The sequence below is a fragment of the Camelus ferus genome, chromosome 11 (genome assembly GCF_009834535.1).
Source record: "Camelus ferus isolate YT-003-E chromosome 11, BCGSAC_Cfer_1.0, whole genome shotgun sequence".
NCBI lineage: Eukaryota > Metazoa > Chordata > Mammalia > Artiodactyla > Camelidae > Camelus > Camelus ferus.
The window spans coordinates 67,571,224-67,593,397 of NC_045706.1; the positions used below are offsets into that span (position 1 = coordinate 67,571,224).

A 22,174-nucleotide genomic window follows, 5' to 3' on the forward strand; every position below is an offset into this window, starting at 1 on the left:
AATGCATTCAGATTCTCAATCTTTTAGCTTTGTTTTCATATACAAGCCATGAGCTTACAGAAGACAAGCCACAGTCTTACCAGTTTACCCCAGGGTTGCTGAGCAGAGAGTATAAGGCCAAGAGGATGGACTTAGTCATTGAACTCCTCCCAGTGTTACTTTTCTATCACAAATCAAACGGCTTCCTGAAGCTGGATCCAACTAAAATGGTATGTTTTTCCATTGGGCTATTTATCTGTTCTTGCACAAACTGCCCAATCGTTTAACTTTGTAAGTATTGACTCCTGTATATTCTCTAATTCTATTATCTCTATTCTCTTTATGGTAATTTGTCAAGATTGTCTTGGCCATTCTTGGTACTTAAACTTCTGTACAAATTTTAGAATCAGCTTATTAATTTCCATTAAAAAATACCTGCTAGGATTTTTATTGCAACTGCACTGAATCTGTAGATCAATTTAAGAACTGACATTTTTACAATACTGAATTTTTTTAATATGTGATTATAGGATGCTCTGCCACGCTAACTGAGATAGTCTTTTATTTCAACAATGTGCTGCAGTGTTCTCTGTAGAGGTTTCACGTGTCTTTTACAGATTTATCCCTAGCTATTTGTTGTATTCTGATGAGACTATGACTACTATTATTTAAAACTGTTATTTTGCAATTTTTTGTTGCTACATATAGAAATACAATTGGTTTCTGTATGTTACGTATCTGGCAACTTTAGTAAATTCACTCTTGGATTTTATTTATAAACAATAACATCATCTGTGGGGTTGAGAGTTTTATTTATTTCTGGTTTTATGTATTTTTTCTTTCCTTGATTTATTACAGTGAATAAGACCTTCATTATAAATTAAATAGAAGTGGTAGTTGTCTCAGTCCTAATCTCAGGGGGAAGACTTCAGTATCTCATCATCAGATATGATGATTCCTTGAGATTTTTTTGTTGTTGCTGTTACTATAGTTCAGATTAAGGAAATTCACTTTTGTCCTTATTTTACTAAGTATTTCTTAAAAAAATTTTTTTTTATTGAGTTATAGTCAGTTTACACTGTTGTGTTGATTTCCAGTGCAGAGCACAATTTTTCAGTTATACATGAACATACATATATTCACTGTCACATTCTTTTTCACTGTGAGATACCACAAGATCTTGTATATATTTCCCTGTGCTATACAGTATAATCTTGTTTATCTATTCTACATATGCCTGTCAGTATCTACAAATTTCAAACTACCAGTCTGTCCCTTCCCACCCCCACCCCCACCCCCCCGGTAACCACAAGTTTGTATTCTGTCTATGAGTCTGTTTCTGTTTTGTATTTATGTTCATTTGTTTTTTTCTTTCTTTATTCTTCATCTTTTTTTTTTTAGATTTTACATATAAGCGATCTCATATGGTATTTTTCTTTCTTTTTCTGGCTTACTTTACTTAGAATGACATTCTCTAGGGACATCCATGTTGCTGCAAATGGTGTTATGTTGTCATTTTTATGGCTGAATAGTCTTTCATTGTAGAAATATACCACATCTTCTTTATCCAGTCATCTGCTGATAGATATTTAGTCTGTTTCCATGTCTTGGCTATTGTAAATAGTGCTGCTGTGAACATTGGGGTGCAGATGTCTTTTTGAAGTAGGGTTCCTTCTGGATATATGCCCAGGAGTGGGATTCCTGGGTCATATGGTAAGTCTATGCCTAGTCTTTTGAGGAATCTCCGTACTATTTTCCACAGTGGCTGCACCAAACTGCATTCCCACCAGCAGTGTAGGAGGTTAGGGTTAGGGTTAGTTTTTTATTAATGAAAAGGTGCTAAATTTTATGAGATTCTTCCCCCACATTTGCTATAATTATGTAGTTTTCTGCTCTTCTTTCTTAACATGGTAAATTATATTGATTGACTTTGAATCTTAAATCCACCTTTTATTCCTTGGACAAAGCTAACTTGTATTATTTAAAATATGCCTTATTTGATATGCCAATATTTTGTTTGAGGCTTTATGTTTCTATATTTACCAGGTGGATTATTCCATAATTTTCCTTTTTCTGGTAATATTCTTGTCAAGTCTGTTATTAAGACTATGATAAGACTTTTTTAAGGTCAGCATGTGATCAACTTTGTTAGATGTTCCATGTGCACTAGAGGATAAAACTACTCTATGACTGTTGGATGCAGTGTTCTATGCATACATTTTTAAATATATGGTATAAATATTCTATAGCATTACTGATATTTTTGTTCTGTCAGTTACTGAGAGAGTTTTTTAAATCTCCATTTATGATTTTAGATTTAATTTTAACTTTGAGAGCTGTTGCTCAGTATATTTTTAGGTAAATTTAGAATTTTATATCTTCCTGTTAAATAAAATCAATAAATGGATTCACTAAAGTTGCAGGATACAAAATCAATATATGGAAATCTGCTGCATTGCATTACTATAGGCTAATGACAAACTCAGATTGAGGGAAATTAAGAAAACAATCCCATTTACAATTTTATCAAAAAGAATAAAATACCTGGACTAAAATTAGCCAAGGAGGTAAAAGACGCTTTATATTTAAAACAATAAGACACTGATGAAAGAAACTAAAGAAGAGACAAGTAAATGAAAGTATATTTTGTGTCCATGGATTAGAAAATTACATTATTAAAGTGTCCATAGTACTGAAAGCAATCTACATATTCAATGCAAACTTGATCAAAATCCCAATGGCATTTTTCACAGAAATAGAACAAGCAATTCTAAACTTTGTGTGGAGCTATGAAAGACCTCAAATAACCAAAGCAGTCTTGACAAAGAAGAACAAAGCTGGAGGATCATGAGCCTTGATTTCAAATATACTATAAAGCTCTACTAATCAAAACAGTATGGAAAGGCAACCTACGGAATGAGAGAAAATAATTGCAAATCATGTATCTGATAAGGCGTTATGTCCAAAATATATGAAGAACTCCTACAACTCAATAACAACAACAACAAACCCCCCAAATAATCAAATTTAAAGTGGGCAGAGGAATCTGAACAGACATTTTGCCGAAGAATATGTACAATTAAACAACATGTACATGAAAAGATGCTCAACAGCACTAATTATCAGGGAACTGCAAATCATAACCACAGTGAGATGCCACTCACACCCGTCAGTGGCTTTTGTCAAAAAGACAGGAACTACTATTGGCAACGATGTGGAAAAAAGGAACACTATGTGCTGTTGGTGGGAACGTACATTGATACAACTACTATAAAAAACAGTATGGGGGTTCCTTAAAAGATTAAAAATAAAATCCCCATATGATCCAGGAATCCTACTTGTGGGTATATTTTCCAAAGAATTAAAATCAGGATCTAGAAGAGGTATCTGCAGCCCATGCTCACAGCAGCAGTATTCATGACAGCCCAGATGTAGAAACCTCCTAAATGCCCATCCACAGAGGAATGAATAAAGAATGGGAGATATGTAGGTATGTGTAAATATACATGTAAATATGTGTATGTGTGTATGTATATATACACACACACAGTGTATCTAATTGTGTATGTATGTGTATATAAAGTGTATGTGTATATATATATGTGTAATAAAGTGTATGTGTGTGTGTGTGCATGTGTGTGTGTGTTATATATTTATATATTTATATATATATATATATATATATATATATATATATAAATAAAATTAAGCCATGAAAAAGAATGAAATCTTGCCATTTGCAACAACATGAATGGACCTTAAGGAAATTATCCTAAGAAAAATTATTCAGATAGAGAAAAAAATCATATGATTTCACTTAAATGTATAATCTAAAATTTTAAAAAGAAGAAAAAACAAGCTTATAAATACAGAGTGGTGGTTGCCAGAAGCAGAGGGTAGGGGTGTGAGTGAAATGGCTTAAGGGAGTCAAAAGGTACAAACTTTCAAAACTTCCTACACTTTGATGGGAATGCAGTTTGGTGCAACCATTGTGGAAAACAGTATGGAGATTCCTCAAAAGACTCAAAATAGACTTACCATATGACCCAGCAAGGCAAGGCAATTTAAGACAAGACAAGACAAAAGACAAAACATCAACTGTAATGGCCAAGGTCAGTTCTGAGAAGTTGGACCTGCTTCCTTTGTTTGAGATTTCAGTGCAAAATAATAAATCATTTATGCCTGGTTGGAACAATTTACTTCCAAGTAAGAGTTTTGTTACAAAGTTCTGCTTCTCCTAAAGGAAGTAGGAGGGCTGACAAATGAAATGGAGGCAGAAGCTGCCACTCGCACCTTCACCAAACACCCCCTCCCCATGGTAAGTGTAACAAAAGCAGCAAAGTTGAATATTAAATAGTAAAGAAGAGCAGGGGCAGAGGTGGTCGATACACACAGCCTCACTCGGGAAAGTGCCTGGTTCAACACCAGCCAAGATGCAGCAGCGTGCTCTCCTTGGTCCAAATTTCTTACTGTCCATCCTTGCCACACAGTGCAGCTGTCACTCACGCTACAGCTCATGAAGCTTGACCTAACAGCTCTGACAACCGGTCCTCGAATGCTGATCATGTTGATGGAGAACCTTCCTGTCTTCTGGTTAAAATCCTACTCCACAGAGTTCCTGCTGAACTGCCGACAATAACATGACGACAGGATTCCCAAGGGCCAGCCTCCCACCTGACTCCCAGGGTAGTCTCCATTCCTGAAGCATCTCCAGCCACTGTCTATGTGCACTCACCCTGCAGGTCTCCAAAGATTCAGTTTTCCCCTAACCACTGAGGTCTCCTGGAGCACCTCCAAAGTAAACCCAGGACAAGACAGCACATCTGGGCCTAGGACAGCATCTCCAACATATCCTCCAGAATAATGGCTCCTCCTGGGCTGAAAGCTCACTGAGGAAGTACACTTGCAGTGGCGACACTGACAGGATTTGCAACTTTGTAATTTTCTGAGCCTTTACTACACTTAACTTCATGTTAATATACAAAGTAAAGCAAAGCAAAACACAGTGCCTTTCATTAATTCAAGTGTTGTGTTTTGCTTTGTGGGTGTGATAACATGAACCCTCACGTCTCTGACACTTGTTGACAGACCAGACTGTGAAACCAACGTTTAGCGGCACACACTGTGGGAAATGCCGGTCTGACGGCAAGACGGTGGCCAAGAGGTCGAAGACTGAGGTCTGGCCCTATGTCTGAGTGTGTGACTTAGGGCAACTTTTATATGCTGTGTATCTCAGCTTTCTCATCTATAAAGTGGGGAAAATAACGCTTGTGCTAACTGCCTCATAGAGGAATTGCAATGGATAGAACTGCTTCAAAAAGCATAGAGTACACTTGTGAGATTTTAGGATGGTGTCCAGGGTAGAAGGGCACGCTGCCTGAGAGCTGCAGGCTGCCCAAGCTTCCTAGCGAAGAACACAGCTGTCCCCGGTACCTTGGGAAGCCCAGGTGCTCTGTGAACCGTGAACTGTGCCCTCTTCTTCTCTGAAGGATGAAGGAGACGCAGGCTCTCCAAGCCAGGCCGGGTTACTCAGGACGAAGCAGGGCCTGTACAGGACCCTCTTCCGACATCTCACAGCAACAAGCCCACATCAGTATCTTCAAAAATACACACGGCAGAGTTACCAGAGGAGAAGGGGCCCACTCAAATTTCATTCTCAGATCTCTTCCACCTCCTAAGTGCTTCTGTGAGAGGAAAGCAGGCAAGCAATGGACAGGAGGGAGAGAAGGGGAGGGGAAGATAGGAGAGTGTGGTAGGCTGATTTGCTCAGAAAACAGCAGAATGAAATAAATGACTATGTTTCCTGAGACACTGGTCAGGAAAACACTCCAGCCCTGGCCGTGACAGCACTACACTGTGTCAACTGCACTGTGAGTAGGGGGACAGTTTCCAGGGTCCTGGAAACAGAGCCTGGAGGACAGGAACCTGCACACAGGGCTCTCCACATCAGCACATTGTGCAGCAGAACTAGTGCAGAACCAGACTGGGCAAAAATAGCATCGAGGACTGGACAGCTTATTTATATACAACATGTGACAATGAGTCTCAATTATGATGCCCCCGAAACCTCTGGTTCATTTTATTTGTAGCTAAAGTAAATAGTGACCTTTATTACCAGTTACGTGAAATCTACATGGTCAATTATTTCTTTAACAAGACAGTCTCAATGAATATAATGATGTCTCTTGATGGTGAAGGCACTGGGGTTTTTTATTTTCTAGCTGCATGTTGTCTTGTTCGCTGTTGTTAAAACAAAGAGCGTGTGTAACTTTTAAAATCAGAATGAAGCTGCTTCCCTGGTGGGGGGAGACCTATACTTACTCCTTTTTCATGCGTTCATTCAAAACATTGATTTCCTCCCAAGTGTGTGTAAGACACACACACACACACACACACACATATAAATACTTACATAATCAAATAAGACGAAGTCACAAACGATATCCTAAGATTTTTGTTTTTCCAGGAAACAACAGCTCTTTTTCTTAAGCAGGAAGTGGAAAAAAACAATCATTTGATGGTAGTTTTACACAAAACCAGTAGAACATAGTGGCTGAGGATCATGAACCTGTTGTAAGACAAACCTGGATTCTAACCCACTGCTGGCACCCAGTGAACATGTGACCTTGGCTGCATCACAAACTCTCCATGCTTTAATCGCCTCCTCTGCAAAATGCGGATAATCATCATCACTTCAAGGGGGTTTTATAGGGATTAAAATGAGATAAACACACAAAGCACTTGCAAATACAAAATGTCAAGCCCACGTCTAGCCTCTGGCTCCAGGTAAGTCAAATGTCATGTGACCTCATGTTCCCACCCAGTACAAATTTGAAGAGAACACAGTTGTGGTATGTTTTTTTAGGCAAAACACATCCAGGGCGCTGGGTCTTAATGTTTATCCAACCATTATTAGCAGAAGCAACAAGAGATGCTGTCACTTGAAGGTGAAAGTCATCCAGGGCACAATCAAGCAAAATAAGTTCAGCCAGAAGCTCAAGGACCAGAGCAGGACTCAGCCATCACACACACACACACACACACACACACACACACACACACACACACACACACACAGGGCGGTCTAGTTAGGCAACACAGGGGCCTTGCTGGGTTATGGCCTGAGCACCAACATTTTAGAGTCCATCAGGCGAGGGTGTTGGGAAAAATAAGAAAAAGATACAAAATACAATCAAATGCTTGGGCACTTCCCTGGAGAAAGCAGAAAGGGAGCTGGGCTTTTCCAGGGTGTAGTAAATGGCTGGAGTGGACTGAGCACCACTGAAAACCTTAGCCGGGTTTTGTGACCCCCCTTCTTTATCTTGGGTAAACCCTGAAGACATAATGCTTGAAGGCAAAAAGGTGAACAAAAATAGAGTGCAACAGCCTTCACACTTGTTGCTGAAACACAGGTCCTTCACCTTTGAAAGACAATCATGAGAACTTGCGGAGGGCTGTCCTCGTATAATAGGACAAATTGTGTTTAAGTTGGGAAGCCAGCTGCTCCTTGACCAGTCATCCTTTTATCATCAACAGAACTTTAATTAGCCTCCCTCTGCTTCCTATGTTATGCCACAGATCTTAACTTTCACTTGTCTGGAACCAAACTGCAGTAAGTACACCCATAGTAAATAAAACAATGAGCTTTTCAGACAACATGCAACTAATTCTCATTAAGTTGACACTGGGCTATTCAAAATAGTGCCTAATTCACATCAACTATTTTCCCATAAATGACAATGTTCTATACTAAAATTTCAACAGAAACTGGTCTCCCACCCACATCTTCTTGCATGTTTTCCAGTAAGAAGGATTTTCAATCTGTCTGGCTTCCATTTCCTGATTTTCCTCTTAAGTATGGGGCCATGTCAGGTCACGTGGTAACAATGCACAAATTTCAAAAACATAATGCTGACTTAAAAAAAAAGTTGCTGAATGATACCCATTGACACCATTTACATAAATGTAAAGGGGATGTGACTATGTAGGATTTATGGACCCACACAGTAAGCCAAGCAGGGGGCAGGCTTCTCTAAGGAAAGGAGCCCCCAACACCCCGCCTCTGGATCAGTGACTCTGGGGAGGCAGGAAGGTTTCAAGCAAGATGGGGGATATTTGTTAAAACCACGTGGAGGCACGTGGTTACTCATTATATTCGCCTCTGTGCTTTTTTAGATGTTGGGACTATTTCATAAAGTTGTTAAGAGAAAAACAAATGGAGGGTGACAGCAGCCAACAGGTGAGGAGAGTAGGCGCCCTATGCTTTCTGACCCCACCCAGGCACACGCCCACCTGAGAGCTGGGGTAGCAGGGCACATGCCACTGCCCAAACTCATCCATTGAGAAAGGCTGAGTAACCTGTACATGTGCCTCAAGGGCAGGGGCCCTGCTCCCTCATCTTGAATTCTCCCCATGCTAAGGACCTGAAATGTGAATATTATTTGAGTCAATCAATATCTGTCAGAAGAGGATTTCTTGTGCTGCTATTTCCTAGCCCAATAATCAAGCACATTGGGTCAAGTTCCCTTTCCTGAAGGAATCTGAAAAGATGAGTGGGTTACCGCTCCAGACTAATGACCAGCCTGTTGAAAACTAAAACCCTAAAGCCCCTGGTGCAGAGGTTGGGATCCAGCAGGTAAGGAGTGGGGCCCAGACTCCCTGTATTAGGTCATAACAGTGAGAGGCACCAGGCTTGGGAACACCGGGACTAGCTCCACACCCAACATTTCTTTCAGTTCTCATATTCAAAGAAAATCACTCACCTGTGTTATTCCATACAGATTCTGATTCAATACGAGGAGGGCAAAGTCCCAGAATATTCTTAACAAGTACCTCATCTGACAGGCAAGTTTGAGAAACGCTGTGTTAGGGTGCCTTGGGGTCATTAACACCAAATAATAAAAGGCAACTTATTAGTATGATTTTATTTAATAAGTAGTTAAGAAAGGATGTTTAAAAATATAAAGTTATGGATAAGAGCCAGTTTGTTCTAAGATCAAATTTTAAATCATCATTGTTTTTCAGAAAGAAAAACAGAAGCATCGTTAGTGAAAAAGGATGTGTCAACCTCACCTTTCAATTTCCTGGAACTTTCCACCCCTGCTTTCCTATTTAATACGTAGTATTTCCTTTGGACACACACGCAGCCAACTTCACAATGCAGGCTTTACAAGATCACTGCCCCAGATACCAAAAAGCCAGCCAGGGACTCAGTGGGGGGAGCCCTGCTGCAGCCTGACTGCACCCACTTCCACGGCTCCTGCTTTGGCAGAGAAAGGGTAATCATGTCTTGTCAAACACTGATGTCACCTCAAATTCCTTTTCATTTCTGACAAGCCATCTGATGCAGGGTGGAGGTGGACTTCACACTTGCTTGAGGAAATTAACAGTGGAATGTACTTTCATGGGCTCAAAGGCTCTGCACACAGCGGAGCTGAGAGCCGGTCAAGTGAGCCTGACTCAGGTTAACGCAGAAGGAAAGGAGCGTGAAATCCCATCCGGCAAAACAGACCCCAGCAGCCAGTAGTTTCCAAGGGCTGAAGGCAAAATCTGTATCACAGAGGTGCCTAGGTAAGTGTGAAACTATCCTGGCTGGTCCATCACATCAAGGTTCACACCACATCAAATATCTTTTGGAGGTGTTTAGTGCACACCTTTGACAAGTTCCATGTTTGAGATGAGGCCAATCCAAATAGGGGCTCCTTTCAGGGTGTGCCCAAGTGATCTGTGAACCCTCCTCCCCATTCCCACAGCCAAGGGCCAGTCTTCCACATATGCTGCATCCGCTTCTCCCCTAAATCCAAGGCTGCTACTGTGATGTGAAGGTCTTTAAAGAATTAAAGTGGGAAAGCTCTCAGGCTAAAAACTGAATTACAATCTATAAAGTTGTGAAATCAATCAATGAGGCCAGCTTTTTTTTTTTTATCAATGAAATAGGAAACTTGTCTATTTTGTAAAACTGTCACACCTTGTGTGTGCACATGTACATGGAGTCATACTGGAAAATGGGTTTCTTACTAAGTATCAGGCTGGGGGAAAAAATAAGAAAGCCACGAAAACAGAAAGAAATGTAGTACTTCCCAGAGGACACGCTTCCCTCTCTAGGAAAGTCCTAATGATGAATCCTGTTAAAGCAGAGCACAGCTCCATCCCAGGGTCTCTGGAATCTCCCAAACCCTCAGGGAGCCCCCACTCTGCAGGCAACAGAGGGGCCTTCTTCCCTGCTCCTTGCAAGGTGGAATGAGTCATCGTCTGGACAGGGAAGACTATGGGCTGGGAAAGCGTGGTGTAGTAGCGTGTTTTTTAACCAAGTAACTTCTGGGTGAGTTAGTTTCTTATCAAGAGAACAAACATGGTATGCCAAGCCTTCACAGAGTGTGATTTTAAAGAAATATTACTCAAGTCTCCATCTTTCCTTTGTGTGGGTGCAGAGTCAGCACAAGGAAACCGTGGCTCAGGCAAGTGAGAAAAAATGAATTTAGATTATGTTTACAAGCCAAGGAAAGGAGAAAAGAAGACACGCTGAACAAATCCTCTACTGCAAACATTGCTAACGTGTTTTTAAACTGAAGATTATGCCACCACTTCAGATATTTTTTCTTTACTATTTTGCCCAGCAGATTACAAAACTGCATCTAGGACTGAAATAGCAGATTGCCTCAAGAGCAAATGACAGTATTTGTACCAGAAGTGCTGGCAGCCAGCGGCACAGCTGGGTTTCTGCACAGCAATCTTCAAACTGGGGCTCCAAGAATAACCTCACCTACTGCACCAATGCTAAAGGGCTGAATCCAAAAGTCAGAAGAGCTCATTATTCCATATTTTTTCCACCACCTCCTTCCCAAATGCACGTGTACCTGCCTGACCTCCTCTGCCTGGGGAAGGCTCAGAATGAAGAAGAAAAAGAGAGTGAGAGTAGGCCAGGGTGACAAGGGCCCCAGGCATTAGCAGCAGTGAATGGTCCATTATCCACAGGATGCAGGAACACAAAAAAGATGGAAAACTCCAGATGAGCCAAACAGTTACTTACATGAATGGTTTTAATCTGCCCCTGTAAATATAAATTAAAAAATATTTATCCAAATTTCATCTCCTCTCCAAGGCTGGGGGTACCTTCGTAAAATAACATCATTTTTATTAAAAGAGACTCAAGAATGGAGGGAGGAACTTGTAGTAACCTTAATAATTACTAGGATGGTCCCAAAGGCAGTCCTTGTGCACCTATAGCACAACTCACTAGACAAAAACCAAATCTCCTTTAAGTGCTTGAGGAAAACAGCCACCTTTAAACAAAGGTGCCAGCACTTCCTAGTCTGTACTCACTGACTGCCAATGACGATGCGCTGGTCTTCCCCGTGTCTCTGCAATTTCTACCAAACAGTCTGGAAAGGCAAATTAAACAGAAGTCTTTGCTTAAGGACACATTAATTATGAAACCCATCCAATTAAAGTGCTGTAGCGGGCATTCACGGCATCCCTTCCCTGTCTTTGAAAACGGCCAGGGCTTTGGCAGTGGAAATGGGTCTCTCTCTCTCTTTTTTAAAATTTTTTATTGAATTATAACAATTTTACAATGTTGCAGTCAAATTCGAGTGTAGAGCACAATTTTTCTGTTATACATGAACATACACATATTCATTGCCACATTTTTTTTTGCTGTGAGCTACCACAAGATCTTGTATATATTTCCCTGTGCTGTACAGTGTAATCTTGTTTATCCTATGCTGCATATGCCTGTCAGTATCTACAGATTTTGAACTCCCAGTCTCTGCCTCTGCTACGTAGGCTGACCTCCAAGCAAACCATAGGCTCTTCCATACCAAAGAGAATAAATGGACAAAGTTTTTCAGGTTAGGACAGTGCTTTTCAAACTACATAATGCAGAGTACAGAATACTGTATCAATGTTCCATATCCCCACATCTCCCATGGCGCAGAAGGTCCAGAATCTCACAAACTAAATTCAATTAACAAAAGGCCAGGGGTTCAGGTAAACAGAAGCCTACATTCAAATAAATGTTAATTTAATCCTAGAGAAACCAAGAGTGGAGGATTAAGGGAAGGCTAACACTCCCACCCTTCCTCTCCAAACCATCAGTGTGCTCCTAAGACAGGCTCTCCTTATGACTCCCTGAACTATACTTCTCAGGAAGGTCAGGTGCGCCTGGAGAAAGGGCCTCTACCTTCATTACCACGCCTTGACTCAGCTGAATCTGGGTAAGCCAAGTGACGTCATGGGTAAAACAAAGCTCTCTGCCTTCCTTTTCATTTTTCACTGAGTTAGCTAAAATCCCAGTGAAAAATGAGCATGTTAAACCCTCCACAATCCTCACTAGCAGAAGCAAATAATGGTCACAGAATCCCAAAATCCAGGGGGAAAAAAAACCCAACTTTTAAGCTTTGGAATAGATTTTCATCCTTATATTTGACTGAATGTACAAGATTTGGGGGGAAATTTACTCCAAGCCAGAAAGTCACCCCAAGAAGACCCCACTAAAAAAGACCTGGGAGGCAGTATGATTATTCCCATTAGTCATCAAATCTCCTCAACCCCCACTGGTAGAAGGCACCAGCCTAGTAAGAGCAGTCCTCAGCCAAACCCTCTCTGGAGAACTCAGAATGCACAAAGGAGCCTTCCTCAGTAAGACAAAGGGAGGCCCCTCATAGTGGAAATCCTGCTGATGCAAACAGCCCATCATGTCAGTCAGGGGAGATCATCAAGAAACCACTGCAAGAGTACCTGACACTAAAAGGAGCCTCAGACACTCCCATCCATTCTCAGAAACAGTTCCAGAGAAGTCTCATTAACTCTACACAAGAGACTGGCATGAAATTTACATTTTCTCCCCAGTCAAGGCCTTTCTCACCAACAAAGACGTGGAATAAAAAAAAAAATTACCTAAGCAGAGTTAGTATTATTTTTAGAAACAACTCTTCATTTCCATTTTAATTTACTTAAAATTCAAAACTTGCTAATAATAGAAAGTATTTCAGTATCATTAAAACTGGAAGTTGCTGCAAAATAAAATATGTATTTCAGAGTCAAACTCAAGGATCTTGTTGTAAAATATTTGGTCTTCATTACTCTCTCAGCATTCAAATTGTAAAAAGGAAACATGTTCCAGGCTGGTTAATTAACCAGTAACATAAGTCACATAACTGAACGCTGCTGCATCCTAAATAAATCAGAATAGATTAACAGAATCCTTCGAGCTTATTCTGTCTCAGAACACATTTCAAACCCACCAAGGTGGCTCTAACTGGAAGTTAAGAAAGAAGAAACGTGCTTCCTGTGTGTCAGCAACAGAGGTTTGCAGGGGAGCCACTGTTCCCAGGTGAGGGGTCTGGCTGTTCTGAGCTGGCTGGAGTTGCTGCCAGACCCCTGGGGCTGGTCACCAGAGCATGACTGGACCAGACCAGAAGCAGAAGATGTTTGAGGGGTGCTTGGAAACAACAAGATGAGGATGCAAATATGAGCAATTTGGAAACTGACAGGTCTTACTCTTTTGCCATAATCTGCAAGCTGAGAAGTAAATTTTAGCAAAAGTCTGCAGTCCTGTCCCGTGGCAGCCTCTCTCCCCCTACTGCTTATGGCCCTTACCCAACTCCTCCTAGTGTCAGCGGTGTTCTTTAACAACCCCTCCAGCAAGTCTGAAAATGTAACAGATTTGAAAACCATCATTTCTGTCCCAGAATGACTACTCGAGCACAGTGACAGAGAAGCAGCCTCCTCGGATAAACAAAAAACCTGTTTTCACAAAACAAGGGATTGGATTAGACTAGTACCATCTAATAACATCTTAAGCTAAAAGATGCAAACAAAACACTATGAGAGGTATTTACACCAAGGCCTAAATGCCACAAACAGAGAAATCCTCTCCTTGCTGACTCCTGGGTCCCAGTCTTACAAAATGACACCCGGCAGTTACTGTCCCTAAAAGAGCTTTCCTTCCAAAATGAACATTATCCAAATGCCCGCCACTTCCAGAGCAAAAGTAAAGCATTATGTCTAAAAAATAAAAAAAAATCCTACATACCTTAATTTTAAAATAATGCTGTTGGAAAAACAGTGCCGACAGACTTGCTCCACACAGGATTTGCCAGCAACCTTCAGTTTGTGAGAAATGCGGTATACGCAAAGCACAGGAGAGCAAGGTGCACCTGTACTCCTCAGTGGGAACCTAGCAAGGGCTAGAACACAGGAACTCAAACCCAGAGGTAGTAAAATCTAAAGATGAACCAAAAGCAGCACAAACCCAGAACAATCAAAAGCCAAAGTTAAGCTTTCCACCTCCTCAGCAGAGGTTAATCCCAGCATGTCTCAAAGTCTAGATTTGTTACATTGGCTTAGATTTGCTGGGAATGAAGTGATGAGGATGAGGAGAGATGCTGAAATGCCAATCCAGTTTAAACACCACGCTGAGAACTGTACTAAGGCCTTCTGTGCAGCTTCTTTTTTTTTTTTTTTTTTTAAAGAAAACCAAAGTGCTTTGGGGACTGGAATAGATTTAATTAACTAAACGTTTTGCCTGGCATGTGACAATTTTTCATTTAACATTCCTCTTTATAAGTACGTAGCCCAGTAAAATCCTCTTTTACTTAATGTCCACTCCCTTCTTCCTTTTATTCCCTCTGGTTTTCACTGGTGTTAGGTATTGCTAAAAACAGAACACATAGATTCTAGAAGACCTCTGGAGGGCTGGAGCATGATTGGTGAAAGGAGGAAGAACAGAGGCCAAAAGGACTAGCAGTCTCAAGCAGAGAGCAGGACTACTCAGGGAGTTCGTCAGAAGCCCACCACTTCCGCTCCGCAAATCCACAGAAAAGCACAGAGACCCTCTGCCAACAAGTAAGGAGAAGGGTTGCTGGTTCTATGTTCTTTCCTGAGGACAGCACGTAACTTAAAACTATGGAAAGGTTATTTGAAATGTTTGGTTGCGAAACAAAAGCTCAGTAAATAAAGCTTTGCAAGCAGATTAAATGAAATAAAACATTAGCCTGAATTCTCACAAACTGGAATCTCCACCCACCACATTCACATGTGTTTCACCCCACCTCATGTAATTTTCACCCTGCTCCCATCTCCTCCTCCAACAGCCCTCAGATGACCAAACTGTGGACAAACTAATGTGAGAACCTGTGTACCTGCCATCCATTAAAAAAAAAAAAAAAAACTATATATATATATATATATATATATATCTCAATCAAAACTCAGGTCACAGAGCTGCTTCCTGCCCACTGCACAATTTGTTTTGTGAACTAGACCTACATTGTCTTCCAGGGAGTTATCTTAATTTTTCTAAAGAAGCAGATCAATCTGTATTTCAAAGATCCATAACAAAGAACACTCTCTTTTAGAATGGCATTCAAAGCAGGGAAGAAGCAAGACTAAACCAGAAGCCTGCCCTGCTTACTACATTCCTCAGGAACATTTTCTGAATAGCTCCAATTCTGCAACTAGAACTGTAGCATCAGGTGACCCCTGCCTTGGATGTAAGTCCTAAAGGACTAAAACTCCGTTACTCTTGTTTGGCTTTCTGCAGTGCTTAGCACGGTCAAGAAACCAGACTTCTAATAACTGAAAAGAATCTAAGTTATTCCCTCCTTCTTCTCAATTTCAATAGTCCTATTTTCCAATTCCTTATATTACTTTACTGCTTAACAGGGATGGCAGACCCCTACTGTCTTGCCATGAAACATTAAATAAATATATAGGAGGCAATTCTGGGTCTCATATTATTAAACATAATAAAAGGCACATGGCTTATGATATTTCCAATCTAATAAGCAATCATGTCACAGCCTACATAGCAGCTATGTTTATAACACTTAACACTGATAAAATCCCAACTACACCTCAAGAAGAGAAGGCAGTATTTTGAATGAGATCATTTCAAATCCAAGACTCAAGGTGGAGAGGTACTGAACCTTGGGCCACACACATAACAGTGGTTAGAAAACAGTTTACTTCCAGGGTCTCAAGCACCAGTGTACAAACATTCCAAGATGTTACTGTTTTCTGCCTAGGTAATAGTAAAAGGCTTATCAAGGATGAGTAAACATCCTGCAAAGAAAAGCTATTACCACTGTACAGTGTGCTTTAAAAATATTTTAGTTCAAATCTGAACCCTAGCAATAAGTAAGTAATACAAACTACTTGGACATTCCAACCTATGGGATGGTTCTAACTTAAACTACAGGTAAAGAAAACTGAAAATTTAACTTTTTGTTGTTTGCTACTTTTCCAAACAGCAATTTATTATATAAACAATCTTCTAGTATTCCAATAAAACTTACCTCAGTATAACAAAAATCCAGGATTTTGGATCCTTCTCTGACATCCTTATTTGCTCCTCAATTAGACGCTTCATAGGCTTTCAAGTGAAACTCAACAGTTGGTTCCGAGATCATTTACGCGTAGCTAGATCATTTACATGTGAGTGGCCCTGTCACCTTTATAGAGCACTGCCTATAATGAGGTCCCCTCAGACAAGGGCTCACTGGACAACAAGCCACAATTGGATAATACTAAAATGATCCAAGATTTCCTAATTCTCTGAATTTGGAGAGGATTTAGGGAAACCTCCTCCCTAAAAATGGGAGGATAAAGAAAGGTAGTATTTCAAAAAGGAGCATCTTCTGTTTGAAGGGCCCCCAAGGAGCTGCACCATTATCAACCAAGCAGCAATATACATCCAAGTGCAGTCACAAGTTCACCTCCAAGTCCTTGGACGTGGAATCCGACTCCTCCTTGAACAGTTAATGACAGTGCACAAAAACCCCACGAGGGCCACCTCTATGCTCTTCTGGAGTTTCAGGAGGTCCATGAGGGCAGAAGGAAGCTGAGCAGAAGGTAAGGCATAGGGTGGAGGAGGAAGAGAAGAAAGGGGGGTTGGTGCTAGAAGCAGGGGCAGAAGTGGCCCTGGGTCATGAAGAGCTGGTTGGAGAGGATGGAAATGGGCTGGGAGCATCTCTGGAGTGTTGGAATCCAGTGCCTTCATTTTGAGGGTGAGGAAACTGAGGCTGTGGTCACAAAGCCAGTAAGTGACAGGAATCAGGCCCAGGTTGCCTAAGCCCCACCGCTGAGAAGGCAAGATGCAAGGACAATAAATGAAGAGGTTCGAACTGCATGGTGTGGAGCACCTTTCTCCGTGTTCACCTCACACTCCCCTCCAAGGAAGAACGCTGAATGAAAGCAGCAGAAAAGGGGTGCATGCTGGGGGAGGAGGAGGATATGATTAGTTAATGGGCTTCTATCTTCAATGATAGCTCCATCAGATGTATTTGTATTGGGCTCTGATTTTTATACTCTTAAGAGGCCAAGATCAATGCTTCTCCCCAGATAAAGGAACACACTACTAGCTTTGCATCACAAGTGGAGGAAACTGGAGTGATTATGAAGTTGAATAAGTAATAAGATGCTGCTAGAAATGGTAAAAGACCCCTTTGATGCTACACAGCTGTGCTTGAGACTTCTGTTCTTTAGGGACTGGCTCTAAAAATATAAGATTATATCCTTGAAACAGGCTTTGCAGAGAAGGAAAAACCTCCATTCAGTAAGCTTAACCATTAACTTGGAGGGGGGTGAGTACCATAAAATCCAGTGCTTCTCATGTTAAACACGCACAGGAATCACCATGGGATCTCATCAAAATGCAGGTTCTGACTCCATATGCCTGGGATCAGGCCTGAGATTACAGCAAGCTCCCCAGCGATGCTGATGCCACCAGCCCAGCCCATGGATCATACTTCAACCACAAGACCATTAAAAAAAAAAAAAAAGGTACAAAAGCCACATTTCAAGGTATGTTTATCTCACAACTTAGACTGCTGGCTACAAAAGAGTGACATGTGCGTCTTCTTCCTTCTGGTGAGTGACAGGCTCTGCAGAAATGGCAACATAACTTCTTTTCTGGGAGGGGGAGGGGTTCGAGTCTGCAGGTAAGCATAACAGCACGCAGTACACGGCACTGTGATTATTTAACGCAACAGGAGTTGCTCGGGGTTTGGGACCGGGAGGGGAAAAAACCTGTGCGTCACACAACAAAGGGACAGTAAAGGCAGGAGTCAGGGAACCTGATGTAAGTCCTCTTGGGTGGCCAAATGGATGAAGTGTTCATTTTCATGAAAGCTAATCTTTCCCATTTGCACTCAAAATGGGCCCTGTGTTACTTTCCAGGAGTCCTGAGGCCTTTGTTCTGACAGCCCACAGGAAGGCCTGGAAAAGACCACGAGCAGGACTGCTCCAAGCCAGGCACACAATTATGTCTGCAATACCCGGCACCATTTCTTTCCACGGTCTCACATGCCTTAGTGGAAATGTAAGCTTTCTGAGGACTATCTTGTAGTCTTTCTGGGCTAGTCCAAATTTGAGGAATAAAATTTTTAAAACTAGCCTTAGGAAGCAATGTGGCTTTGAAAATCTTGACTCAAATACCTGACAGTCACTAGTGACATGACCTTGGATAAACTGCTTAAGATTTCTGCTTCCTTAAGTATAAAAGAGGATAACGGCCGCCTAGTGAGGGTCCAGTAAGCTCAGGTACTTTGAGTGCCTGGCAGCTCAGTGGCGGGCCCAGTAAGGTTCAACAGCAGGAGTATCACCCGTACCATCAGGGCCACCTTCTCCAACTAAGCCAACCAACACCGGTCCTCACTACACTGAACAGACAGGCTACCGGCTAGGCCCTGTGCTCAGCAAGCCTACATTGCAAGCCAACAACACATAAAAGTCACACTCACTTTTTAAACATCGTTGATGAGTCTCAACTTCTACATACTCATCATCTAGGCACTGTGGTATTCAGGAAAGAAAGACCGTAATATACACAACCAGCCTCTTCACTATCCCCAGTGCCATCTCTTCACTAATCCTGTCTTCCCATCACATCTCCTCATCCTCATTCTGACAGCACAGCACCCCAAAGAGGAGGAAGAGAGCCTCACCTCTCATCCCATCTCCCCACTACATGTCCCTCCTGGGCCAACAGCAACTCATCTTCCCCAGCATAGTGTGAGAAGGAATGGCCTGCCCCCTCCCTGCCAGCTTAGTACCAACCACATGGAACGGCTACTTACCAAAAGCAAAACCCTGGAAGACCATTATTTACAAGTAAGTGCATATGATTAATGCTTTAATGTCCAGTATTTCCATATATATTATTCCAATCAATCCCAACAATAACCCTGTGAAGTTTCTAGGGCTGCTATTCCTATTACCATCATTACAGATAAAGGCTCATGGAGTCTGATGTAGGACACAAGTTCATGGCCACTTTCTCTCATTATCTAAGACAGAGATCTCCCCAAGAAGTCGGTGGTGAGAACATTCCAGAACAATCCATGTAATTCAATTACACACATCTTTTTGATGGAGACCACTGGAGCCCATTTTATCAGCCTCAGCTGTTCTGCTCTAAGTTATCAGGATCTGTAAACCACACCCCACCATCGAGAGCCCTTCATCATACCCAGAACAAGGTCTCCTGTGTTGGAATGTAAATAGCAACGCTGAATCAAGGTTGAAGTCAAAACCCTACATTTTCCTCAGTGAAGGAAGGGTCCTGCACTAAGAAGAGCCTTCTCCTGAGCTTGGGAAAGTCTCTTTGGATGATTTAGAGCAAAGAGAAACTTGCCCAGGTGCTAGACACTAGGAGATCCCACCAGGTGAAGTGCTGGACAGTTGTCCCTTTCCTTACCTACACCAGTGTGTTCTCAGCTCTCACTTAACCACAGTTTGTTTATCCATTAATCCAGTGACAGACATTTGAGTTGTATCCATTCTTGCTATGAGCACCTGTGTATGAGTTTTTGCATGGATCGCTGTTCTCATTTCTCTTTGGTGTTTATCTAAAATTCAAAGTGATGTTAACTGTGTTAATGATATTTCAGCATTGCCAAACTTATTTCCAAAGAAGCCGCACCAATATGCATTCCCACCAGTGTAGAAGGGTGCCAATTTCTCCACATTCTTGCCAGAATCTGCTGCTTTCCATTTTAAAATTATAGTAATGACAGAAGGCGTGAAGTGGCATCTCACTTTGGTTTTGACTTGTATTTCCCTAATGACTAAAATCGCTGTGCACATTTTCATGTGCTTATTGGTTATTTGTGTATCATATTCAGAAAAATGTCCACTCGAGGCCTTTGCTCATTTCTATTTGGGTTATTTTCTATTATTCAGTTGTAAGTTACTTAACATTCCAGATATAAATTTCTTATCACATTTACAATTTGCAAATATATTCTCCCACTTTGTGGATTATCTCTTCACTTTCTTGATTATGTCTTTGAAGCACAAAATGTTTAAATTTGATGTTCAATGTATTTGTTTTTCCTATCTTGCTTGCTCATGGTGTCATGTATAAGAAGTCTTTGCCTAATGCAAAGTCACATAAATTGAACCCAATATTTTCTCCTAGGAGTTTTCTAATTTTATCTCTTAAACTTAGGTCTTTAATCCATTTTGAGATAATTTTTGTATATGCTGTGAGGTAGGGTACACAATTATTTTTTTTTGCAAGGGGATTTTCATTGTCCCAGCACCAATGTTGAAAAAACTATATTTGCTCATTGAATTATCATGGTACTTTATTGAAGGCTGTTTGACTATAAATCTAAAGTCCTCTTTCTGGATTTTCAAATATGGAATCATTGAATAAAGATAATTTTACTTATTCCTCTCTAATCTAATGTCTTTTATTTATTTTTCTTGCCTAATTTCTTTTGGGTTAAATCTTAAAAATAATTATGTTTTATGGTATATCTACCTAAAAACAGTTCCTCCAGATTTTGAGTAACATGAAAATTCAGAGTTCTGCTAAATCAAGTTAAATGATGGAAATTCACTGAATGTCTGGATCATTTTTAATGAAATAGAATAATGAAACATTAATTGCTATAGAAGTTATGTTTACCTACAAGAAGAGCAAAAGAGAGCAAGTGAGATAAAGAGGAGAGGGACAGAGACAGAGAACGAGAGACAGGCTGTGACAGACAGAGATTGAGATCAAGAAAAGGAGAGACAAAGACAGGTGTAAGGAGAGACTTAGAGTTCAAGACAAAAAGACCAGCAAGGAAACTGCCAGGGTTGACAGTGAGAGGAAGCTGGAGAAACACGGTGCGTTAGCCAGCTCGTCCTGGCCTTGGGAAGGCCAGCATTGTCTCCCCAGTCCCAAGTACAGGGGAGATGCCTGCAGGAGAAATGACTCCTTTCTTTGACTGCAGATGGTGTATTTTCTGGCATTCTGTGTTCTTATTCAGAAAGAAAAGCATTATTCTTCATATAGACTAGAAACACCGCCAGAGGACAGCTGGAGCCTACCCCAAACTGGTGCTTGGTACCAGCACAGGTCTTTCTAATTCCACCAGCTTCTTGGTCTTTCTAGGTGGTTTGATGGGTTCTCCTGATATTGAGATGTCACTGCTTTAAATGATGTCCTAAACTTTATTGGAGTTGTTTTTGTTAGGATTTGAAGTCCTAAGAGGGTACTTGTATATTTACTAGGCAGGGACCCAGGGGGAAAATTGGGAGGAACTAGGTTGGCTGTCTTTTTGAACACTAAGCTTAAATTGGAAATATTATGTACATGTGATCAGAATGAACTTTTTGCTAGTGACATGAGAGATTGAGCCTGCTCATCTCTGAAGAAGAGGGACATTTGCTTTCTCCAGCCACAGGCATTCTCAGGCAATGGAGAACCTAGTGGAAGTGTCTGAGGATCAGTCCTCTTGATGGTTATTGGTTCTGCAGGGGATCCCACTATAGCAATTATGCTAATTCTGCTGGACAGTGGGCACCATAAGGTGGATTGCCTAGTGCTCTGAATCCCCATGCAGTTTCAGCCACAGAGAGAAACCAAGACAAGTAGGAGAGACCAACAGTGACTTCTTAGGGGAACTAGACTCAGAAGCAGCACACTTTGGATCCATCATTGGGCCCTGAGAACATTGTTCACATCATAACTGATTTAGGAGACAAAGTTAATAATTGGAAACTGTACCTCAAAGTTGGAACAGCTCCTGGAGAGCCTGGATCTCTGGCTGGCTTCCTGTGTGACTGCAATGAAGCCAGTACTGGCAAGAGCTCAACTCTGAAATGCTAGGATGGAGTTTTTTTGACATTCCAAAACTGTAGATAAAACTGACTTGATAAGGACATCTTTTCAAAATGCTGACCTTGAGAGAACAAAAGT

General features: G+C 41.2%; 2 pseudogenes; both read right to left on the reverse strand.

Moving 5' to 3' along the window:
* The window catches only part of LOC116667318, a 434,058-nt pseudogene that overhangs the window by 384,528 nt on the left and 27,356 nt on the right, over window positions 1-22,174 (reverse strand).
* Window positions 1-22,174, reverse strand: part of LOC102510696 — a 34,710-nt pseudogene that overhangs the window by 5,558 nt on the left and 6,978 nt on the right.